Source organism: Protopterus annectens, chromosome 7.part0 (genome assembly GCF_019279795.1).
Source record: "Protopterus annectens isolate FY-2018-M chromosome 7.part0, PAN1.0, whole genome shotgun sequence".
Classification (NCBI taxonomy): Eukaryota; Metazoa; Chordata; order Ceratodontiformes; family Protopteridae; genus Protopterus; species Protopterus annectens.
Window position 1 is genome coordinate 1,744,312,223 of NC_056739.1, and position 11,018 is coordinate 1,744,323,240.

Consider the following 11,018-nt stretch of genomic DNA (forward strand, 5'->3'; position numbering starts at 1 on the left):
CTCAACTGCAGCCTCCGTGAAAATAACTTACGGGTTTAATGGAACATAATAAAACATAGCATAATCACATACTAGCACTACGGCCAATTGTTTTATGACTCTACTATGTATGCCAAATGTTAATAGCAGAGCTCTAGGCACAATTGCTGCAGTTCAATACGTAGCAAGATATCAAGAAGTAGCTGAGAAATGCACAAAGCAACACTGATGCCATCAAACATTAAAATGAGCAACACAGTTTGCATATAACACTACAAGCAAAGGGGAGCAAAATATACAGCTAGTATGCAATCAGAATCTTAATAGATACAGTAATATACATAGGCGCTACACAAGCATGGCATATTCTATCTAAAAATAGCTGCCAAAGACACTATCAGCTTAAAAAGGATAAAACCCCCTTAATCCACATCTAAAATCACTATCCCTTAGATAAATAGTGCAATGCAATAAAAGTGATGCATATATATAGCGCTTAGTTAAACAGTTACAGCATTTATGGAGTGAGTAAGGAACTCCCAATCAGTTAGGACACAAACGATAATATAGGTTATATTCACACTTCCACCGGTCTGTTAGGACCCATAAGGATCAGCTAGGATTATATTCATGTGTAAGTTGTTGTATATGTATATGAAATGTTGTATATACAGCATATTAGCAAATGTAAAACCTTATTAGGGCAAGTTGATAGTAAGGCATTATGCAAATGGATTACAATATTTTACTGGTATCCGAAACAAAATCATGTGTGATATAAAAACATTTTATTGTGTGTACAATGTCATAAAAATACAGTGCATGCCATTATTCAAAGGTTAGACTGTACACACAAAAAATTAATGGTAAAGAAACAGGAAAAGTGAATATGCTGACATTTTATTCAGATGTTAGACAGATATGTTCTGTCACCAGATGTGAAAGGTTTATTTCAGAGTTGCAACAACAGTCAAATCAGTTACTGACAGAACCTCTAGTACATTTTGTTACAAAGACGGACACAATGAGTTCAGGAAGCTTAGACAAGTTATATAAACATCTTTTCAAAAGTGCATAGGTGTTTTAGATTCAGCAGAACAGGTTACTGAAAAATATCAGAAAGACCATGCAACATTACAGGAAACTCTTCAACAGCAGTTACAGAAAATAAATTAGCTGAGCTTAAGAAAACATTGCAGAAGAGCAGGAAACCACAGCTAATCTGTACAAAAAAGATATATTTTATAATATGTTTGTGTTTTGAAAATGGTTAAGCATACATGGTAGAATAGTCGAATCTGATGTCTGGACAAATCATTCTCAAATGTTCAAACCTTCCATTCGGTTAAAGCAAGACATTTATCAGTACTACAGTAAAGTAGAGCAAATAACTGCCATTCTCATAGCATAGTCAAAAGGTACACAAAACAGTTCTAGTGTATAAAAATCAAATAAAAATAGTTAACAGTAAAGATTTAAAGTCACAAGACTGACATACTTGTATAAAGATTTAAAGTCACAATACTGACATGCATGTATTTTCTTTTCATCTAAAGTACATCTGTTATAATGCACAAGAATAACAGGCAGACAACAGCAAATATAAATAATGTAAATATAGACATGTGTTAGTTAAGCAAACATCTGTTTTTTACATTTTTTATAACTGTACAGTAACACCACACCAAACAGTTAAAGTCCTGAATTTTAAAAAGAAATAAAATCACAGATGGTATTAGTTAAACAGTTTTTTTTGTAAAATTAATGGCAGGGCAGTCAAATAAATAAAAAAATACTGAAATCCATGTAAGCTAATTGCAAAATAATGTCTATTTATGTAGTATAAATGCAGTTATGCAAATCACAAATACTTATTATATTTTTTAAATGTTTTACAAGTACATTCTAATACCAAACTGTAAGTGTATTAACAAATGATTTAAAGAAAAATGCTAAAAAATTTTAACTATCCTCCACATAAGCTAAAATGTGTGAGCTCAGACTTTCCCAGACTGGATGAATAGTTACAGCAAATGTTGGACAAATAAAGTAAAAAACAAGACTGATTGCCAGACAAGTGGCTTATGTTTTTCTAAAGCATTATTGTTATTAAAACATAATTGTTAAAATGTTCACATGTAACACTATTTGGTAACTGTAAAAAAACATCACAATTGTGCAGACATGTTACTGATAATCTGTTTGCAAGTAAATGTTAAAAGTAAAAAACCTTGGTTACATCAAGTATAGCCACCAAATGGGCCATAATATACATAGAGTTCAAATCAACTATGCAGGAGGGTATAAATACCTACTACTAGTAGTAAACAGCAAAAGCTTTATAAAAAAATGATCAAATCAGACAAAGGTCCATAGTTTGTTAACCTAATAAAGCAGATAAACAATAGTGCAATATGGGTCTATATTAGATGCTCGACCACTTAAATGTTCGAATCTCTAAAGGTCGACCTTTAGAGATCGAACAGTTAAGCAATCGAAATTTTAGAAAAAAAAAAAATACACAATAGAAAAAAAAACTAAAGGGTTTAAGCAGGGGGGAAAGTCCCCCCTGCAGCCCCCACATGGGGGGCAACGCCCCCACACCCCAACTTTAATATATTAACTCCAAGATTGCACTACAGTGTACGGAATGGAAAATTTCCCATTTCTGCACTGTAGTTCACTGAAGTGGCATCTCGGAGTTGGTATATTTAAGTAGCAGGGGGGGCACAGCCCCCCACATGGGGGGGTGCAGGGGGCTTGCCCCCCTGCCTAAACCCTTTCTACATGTTTTTTATATACTTTTTTACTACTTCGAACGTTTAAGTGTTCGATCTGTAAAGGTCGACCTTTACAGATTCAAACATTTAAGCGTTTGTTCTAGTAATAGAGACGTGTGCAATACTACAGGGGGAGGGGTACTTTCTCAGTCTTACATTGACTGTGTAAGCAGTATGTATTGCAAAAGGGTCTAAAACAAAGCTACAGAAAGAAATAATATCTCATTCCTTCTTGACAATACTCTTTTAGGGGGGATGGGAAAACAGGTATTAGTGCATTAGAAATACTGGATTAAACCTGACAGGATAAGATATTTTACAAGTTGCTAATAGCTATCATGCTAGTTATTGTTGCATTTAGTATTAAATTGTATTTACAACCTGTTAAACTGTAAAGCTATACAAGAGATGGCTTAAAATTGCTTTATTAAAGCTATACAAAAGAGAGAGAGTAAAATGTGTGAAAAAATTAGCAAGAGTGGTCACTATTTTTAATATGTTTTTGGCAGGACAGTGTTGGTATGCAAAAAGCATAAATGTTTCTAACTGTTGGGTATGTAGTTGCCTTTGGTGACAATTCCATTAAATACTTCACAAGAGACATAACATTTTCCAAGATTTTGCTTGATGTTAATGTTACTAAGCTTGTAAATTAGACTAAATGTACTTTACAATCTTTGTATGTACAAATACAGAAGAATTCAATACAAATGAAATTAATGACTAGCAACGAATATGTGTGAAAAACCATGTTTAAAAAAATGGGTCCAGGATGCCTGCTATATTGAAATGCATGAATAGCAAACAGTCTGTGTAAATACATACTGTACAGGATACCTTGTAATAAGTTCAAAAGTAATTTGTCAAGTTGTAATATTATCACTGGTTTTAAGCTGGAGTCTTATTATTAGTTTTTTGGATCATCATTTTATCTGTACCAGTATTGGTTACCCCAGCTAGAGAAAAAAATATATTAAAATATTGTATTCATACAGTTAATGGACTAATATGTACACAAAATTTTTCAGTGTATACTTCACTGTCAATTAAAGTGTATGGGCAGTTCAGAAATATAACCACAATGTTATGGTTAAAATGACATTGAAACTATATTTTCAGCAGTGTATAAATGCTAGCAGTAGCACATAGTTCGTGTCTCTTATAGATATTAGTCTCTCTATAATCTTTTGATATAAAAGGATTAATAAAAGTAAAGAGTTAATTCAACAGTTGCAAAGAGCTAATGGAACAGTTCTAAGTCATAAATTAAATTCTGTGATTGCAAAAGAACAAATTAATCAAGTTAAAAAATAAAACTAAAGCAGACGCCGCTCATAACTAATGGAATATTTTCACAGAATGGTCTGTAAATGAAAAAGTTGCTAGATACATTCAGTTTTGGTAGTAATGCTTAATATCATTGTATTAACAATGTAAAATTGCATTTTGACTTGTATCAAAAAAAGACTACAGGTTTTGTTTCCTATAAAAATAAACGAGAAGGAATTGCTAAGAGTAATATGCTGAAAGATAAAGCATAAAATATAGAGTTTAGCAATGTAAAATGGGCATTCATACTATATGTATAACAGACAGGCTTCTCTTCTTCACAGCATCAGAAAAAAGCCTAAAAAAGCAATTTTGGAAAGCAAGTACTACATGCTTTTCTCATGTTTGCAGAATAGTTTACAAATATCCATCAACATACATGTTTTTTTATAAACTCAGCAAAACGTGCCTCAAACATATGTTTTTTCAAATATCAGCAGCAGAACAGATGTTTCCTTTTAGGCTTCTGACTGTGTGCATTCTCACATCAGCAGAAGTGTTTACAAGTAAATCACAAAAGGACAATAGGAAAGTCTAAAAACAGACATTACGTGATTTCCCACAGAAGGCCAAAAAAGATACCAAGAGGAAAAACAAAATCTATGTGAGTGACTAGAACTGTATAGAAGAACCATATTAATTCAACTTTGTGAGAGGTATTATGTAGAAACTTAGATTTTGAGGTAACTGAAAGTCATCATCATTCATATTTGTAATGAAGAAAAACTTTGTAACTATATGCTACAAACTGACAGAAGAGTATGTGTCGTTTGTTATAAAAATAAGTTATTTATTTGTAACTGGGTTTATAGAGAAATAATAGCTGCAAAATATATTTCTTTATCAGTATGTAATCTGGAAGGCTTGGTGCTTTAAACAGACTAGTTGCAGTCATGCAAAACTCTGTGTGTCTGATTCAGCAGTAAACAGCCAGCAAGACTTTGTGTCTTAAGAAGACCAAGTCCAGTAAATTCCAGCACAGCATAGAAGCAGCACATACATAAAATACATTTTTCACCAGTTTGACTCAGTCATAGTCCATGTGGGTATAAACAACCTAAGATGTACCTCCTAGGGCTATATAAAACGAGAGACATGATGGAGCTCTTAGACTAGGAGTCCCAGACTAGTATGGCCTAGCACTGAGGAGCAGTCTACTTTCTCCAAGTATGATGCCACAATATTAATAAAATATGATTAACTTTAATAATTGGCTTAGTTTTTGGTGTCCTGCTAAAGGGGTACAGTATTTGTCAGCATAAGAGGATATTGTCAACATACCATCTCTGGTGAAGTCAAACCATAAAACTGTCTCCTCTGAAATAAAAATGAAAACTGGGACCCAATCTTACCCTGGATCATTTAGGAACTATTCTTAGGTAAACTTCCTACTATTATGTAGTAACCTGGTAACATTTCAGGTCCCCCTCAAACTCTGAGAACATTGCTACCTATGCAGAATTATTCACAGAAACCCTGTTCAATCATTTTAATAGCTGCATTAAGACAGCTGTACCTACTTGGAATAAGCATGGGATAATCTCCAAAAATAAGTCACATTGGTAGAATCCCAACATCAATAGGTTGCATAACAAAAAGAAGAAAATCATGGCAAAATTAGGAAGTGCAATGTCCAGCAAGATAAAAACTCTTTTGGCAACCTAATCAAGTAAATCAGAGGGCAAATAAATTCAACCAATGGCAAATTTGAGATAAAAATTGCCTCCTATGCCAAGGACAACCACAAGGCTTTCTTTAGCTATGACTACAACCTCAAAGTCAGTACACAACAATGTGCAGAACAAATTTTAAATGAAGCCACATACACTGGGTCAGAAGATATAGCAAATCTACTAGCCAAAAAATTCAAATCCAATTTGTAACCCTCCAGCCATGTCTCAGGAAATTCCATCAAACATTATTCCCCCAGCAATCACTAGGGAACAGGTCCTCAATACACTTCCCAAGGCCAAGACCACTGCATCAATAGGCTCTGATAATATCCCAAGATGCCTCCTAAATAGGATGAAATATTCCCTATCAGGACCGCTAGAATCATTATTTAAAAACAGTCTCCACACAGGCTTCGTGCCATGCAAATGGAGAACTGCAACAGTCATCCCCCTGAACAAGGGAAGCCATCTTTGGACCCTGATAACTACAGACTCATAATTCTGACTACCCTCATATGCAAAACCTTGGAAAGAATTATCATAGAAATGATTAATAATGACACAGAAAACCTGCAGATGATGGATCCAATCCAGTTTGGTTTTGTCAAGGGAAGGTCATGTCTACTCAACCTGTTAGACTTCTTTGAGAAGGTCACCAAAGCAATGCACAAGGGCAAAATGCTGCATATGGCCTACCTTGATCTGGCCAAGACATTTAACATGATACCCTGTTTGGGCATTGTAGACAAACTCATGAAATTAGGTATAAACCCTTATGCCACCCAATGCACTGCCAGCTTGCTCACAGATAGGACCCAAGAAGTTAAGACTGGGGTGTCCCCCTTCACAAGCAGGCCAGTTACTGGTGGTGTCTCTGTGCTGTGTCCGCTCATGTTTGACATCTAGTTCTCTGAAGTCAAGGCCAGCTTCAAGGGCCTCTGGCTGACCAAGTTTGCAAATTATTGAAAAACTAGGTGCAGACACAGAAGCCCCCCAAGACATTCATATCTTCCGAGGAACCCCCCCCCAAGAGTAGACCCAGTGGTCATGGACTTGGGGATGCATGTAGGCAGTAACCTGGCCTTCAACCAGTGTTTTTCTATGGCAGTAAGGAAATCATTCTGTTGCACAACTTATAAGCAAGGGTATGGTATCTAGTTCCAAAGAAGCCATCATTCCACTGTATTCGGCCCTCACCAGACCAGTCATTGAGTACAATGCCCTCTTTGGAATGTACCCGACCAGGAACATGCAACAACTAGAATGTCTACAGATGTTCTTCACAAAAAGAATATAGGGCATAAAAACATGTCCTATGCAGATTACCTCAAAGCCCTATCCCTGTACTCGGCTTCCTGCAAACTGCTGAGGGGTGATCTATGCCTAGCCTCCAAGACATCCTTGGGTCCCACTCCAGTGGACCTTCTGCATATTCACAAAACATATAGCATCAGAATTACCCCATCTAGAGACCTAAACCTTGCCTGCACTTACAGACTGCCTGTGACCATTAAAGACATAGGTGCCAGATTAAGGGAGAATTTCCATTCCCTGTCCATTGGTCCAAGTTGCACTTGAAATGGGTTAGGAAAGAACTCTGCTTCACATGGATAGGAAGTCAGTTCCAGAGAAGGGGATAGTTTCTGAAACACATACTTGTCCCTCCAACTTGTCCTTTTGGTACTTGCGTATCATCGCAACCACATTCCAAAGCACTCGTTGTTGACATATTCATATGCCCTAGACTTTTTCCCCGTTTACTTTTGGTACATTGTACAATGTACTGGTTTCTACTTACTAATTAGGCAATGTTTTTCTGTAGTATAACGTATCTGCAACTCAGTATTTTTTTTGGGGGGGGGCGTTAAAAAGCACACTCCATGATGGCAAGTGTGATTGTGATCATTTGTACAGTTGCTGACCCTGCTGTTAAAATATGACAGCTTAGAAGCACGTTTGCACATAGTGAATTTCTGCTTACCGAAACTCGTTAATTTTTCTTACTAGTGTGTTCTCAGGGCATGTATTTATATGTATAGATTTTCTCTGTCTTAAGGCGAAGCCTGTCAGAGATGCTCGCAGTGCTGTAAAAAAAATAAATAAATAAAACACAATTTCAAAAGAAGACCTCACTGCACGAAACATAAATGGATTGCACGCCTTATTTGAGCCCTACCTGTACATAAAGTGAGATCAAAATGAAATGGTTACAAAGCATATGTAAATAAGCACTTTAATGTCAAGCCTGAAGAGCTGATGTTACTGGCAAGCTGCTACTGTATGCCTTAAGCAAATGTTGCATTCAGTTACGCTGGTAAAGGACGCTACCCAGGAGGAGGAATTTTTGAAATTTTTCCTCTCCCTGTTTCTAAAGCAATGTCTTACACAACAAATTTAAAGTTTACACTCCCCCCCTTTCCACTGCAGGATTAAGTAGTTTCAATTTAAGATTACGATTTACGGCAACTCTGACATGTGGTTGCGATAATATGCAAGTACCAAAAGGCAAGTTGGAGGGACAAGTATGTGTTTTAGCGACTACTCCTTTCTCTGGAACAGTGTCCATGTGAAGCAGAGTTCTTCCCTAACCCAATTCAAGCTCAACTTGGACCAATGGACGAGGAATGGATAATCACCCTTAATCTGGCACCTATGTTTTTAATGGTCACAGGCAGTCAGTAAGTGCTTAACTACCCTACATATACCCCTTACAATTACTTTAGAGTACCAAAACTGGTCAGATACATTAGGGATGTATGACTAGGCTTAAAAAGGCCTCTATGATTGTTAACCTGGTCTTCTTCTTTCGGCTTTTTTCTGGTTATGGGTTGCCACAGCGGATCACCTGTCCACTCATGATTGGCAGTGGAGTTTTACAGTGTCGAGTTGCCAGCCCGGCACCCAACCTCCCACAGAAGGCACACACACGCACGCACTCACACCTAGGGCCAATTTAGAGAGTGTCCTATCCACCTGTCCATCCGTCTTTGGGATGTGGGAGGAAACCGGAGCACCCAGAGGAAACCCACGCGACCACAGGGAGGGCATGCAGACACCGCACAGAATGCACCCCAGCAGAGGATCGAACCTTAGAACCTCTTGCTGTATACATATATAAACCTATAAAGCGGCAATAACTAGCATTACTGACCAACTGTAATCCTCTGTGATTTACCAGAAAAAAATCAAAAAATTATAAGGGACTGAATATAAATACGAGGCAAACATCAGGGACATTCTGAAAAATTCTGGACATTTGAGAGGTATGTATGGTCACATATAGAATAGGAGCAATATTTTCACAGCAACGGTAAAGGCCAAAAACATTCTCAGGACACAATTAAAGTCGATTTGATTTAAAATCATTATTCACTGATAATTCTAAGACTCTTTGATGTGGTAAATGTAGGGCTCATTTAAACAATGCTACACTAAAGCTTACATTCTGTGACAGTGTAACAGCGCTGACATTGGGAATACTAAGGGCCATTGCTGACAGCAGTATTTCCAGTACTACAGCTTTGCAGTACTCAGTAAGATATGACATTCTTGTCTAATAGCAACAATCTAAATAAATAAGTTAATAGAAATATAAATAAAATGCTGTTAAAAAAATGCAGTCGAACAAAGGCTACACCAAAAGAGTATCTTGAGAAAGAGCGTCCGACCGTCAATATTTTCGGTCATAAATGAATTTTGACCATGTGGCTAGTTTACACCATCATGGTACGTGAATGACGCTTTTGCTATTGACAAGCTGTGACAACATTCCCTTAATCTACATCAGTAAAATACTCTTTGGCTAAAACAATACTTTAAAACTTGGTCAGGACAATCCTGTATAAACCTAGTCTAGCATGCAGGCCCATGCAATTGATTTGCGCATCTAAACCCAAAACTGCACTCCTTACACCTTATGTCTCAAAAATCACAAGCAATTTCACAGTACTCTAAAGTTAACCTATGTCCAACACCCCTTCACTAACTGAGGGGAAACGGGTACCTTATTTCCTTTACAACTTCAGAGGTTCGAACTACATAGAATCATATTACATCTTTATTCTCAGACACAAATCACTCGGTGGAGCAGTCAGAACTAGAACTGCTATAAAGTAAGCATCGGTGGAGCGGTCAAAACTAGAACTGTTATAAGGGAAGCAATAACCGAGACTCAGTCTCTCACCTGACAGCAGACCCCAGGCTCCTTTCCGAAAGGCCCAGTTATAAAGAACTCCTTAGTTACTATGGATACCGACAAGTTCACACGCGGGCACACATAATTATCTTAAACGGCCCAAGAAAGTAACATAAGTCAACCAAGCTACTTCGGATTGGCCGAGTTATGGGATATGTTCTTTTCTAATTGGTTGAGGTGGACAACAAATACAGCAAAGCGATAAGGTTTTAATATAATGGTGAAATATTTAAGATAGTGAAACGTTTACTTGTAGAATTTAGGGGACTATAAAAAACAAAACTAGTAAAAGTTTGTTGTGTGCTGCTCCCACAAGAAAGACGTGGAAAACTGAGTCTTTAAACACTGCTCACTTCGTTTTTGTTTGCCTAACGAATACAGGTGTTCTATTGCAACGAGTCTTTCTCCCCAAGTTGGAGACCAACCCACTCTTTTGTTGCTGACGCGCCCACCCTTATTTACAGCAAGCACTTCTATTGAGTAAGAGAAAAAATAAATTAATGATAAGGTGCTACATCCAATAGCTGTGTGCTCAAGTAAAGCCACGGTATCTTCTCATAGCGTTGGCAAAGTTTCAGTAATTCACTCAAAGGGTTGAGGGTGAGCCGGAGACTTATACAGTGTGTACTTATTACTGTGGGCAAACAAGACACTGAAACTAATTCTAAGCAGGAGGCCAACTTATCTCAGGATGTACACATGGAAATTTGCACACCTACGAAAAGTTTACAGGATCGGTGCGCTGAGATGACCTTCTGTTATACTTCTCAACTAGGGTTACCAACTGTCCCTCTTTGGCAATTGTGTCCTGCAAAAAAATTGAAAAAAATGGCAATGTCCTTAGATTTTAGGACAAAAATATTTCCTATATTTTCTTTAATATTTGTATGAAACAAATATTTTTTTCTGAAATACCTAAATGTTATAAGAAACAGAAGACGCAAATCAAATGCTACAAGAATAAGCTTTTATTTTGGCAAAAAAGTGAAATTCTGTCCTTTGTACTGGCTGTGGGTATGTTTTGCCCTGCAAAATTTTTTTTTTTTTTTTTTTTTTTCAATT

The 11,018-nt window shown here is 36.8% G+C and overlaps 1 protein-coding gene across 1 annotated transcript in view; it reads right to left on the reverse strand.

The window, feature by feature from the left end:
• LOC122807215 (tubulin polyglutamylase TTLL13-like) overlaps nucleotides 1-10,183 on the reverse strand; it is a 2,572,017-nt gene extending 2,561,834 nt beyond the window's left edge. Inside the window, exon 1 of the mRNA XM_044078283.1 lies at nucleotides 9,945-10,183. The gene's annotated coding sequence lies outside the window, so the exon portion shown is untranslated. The remainder of the gene's footprint in view (nucleotides 1-9,944) is intronic.
• Between the last annotated feature and the right edge of the window lie 835 nt (nucleotides 10,184-11,018).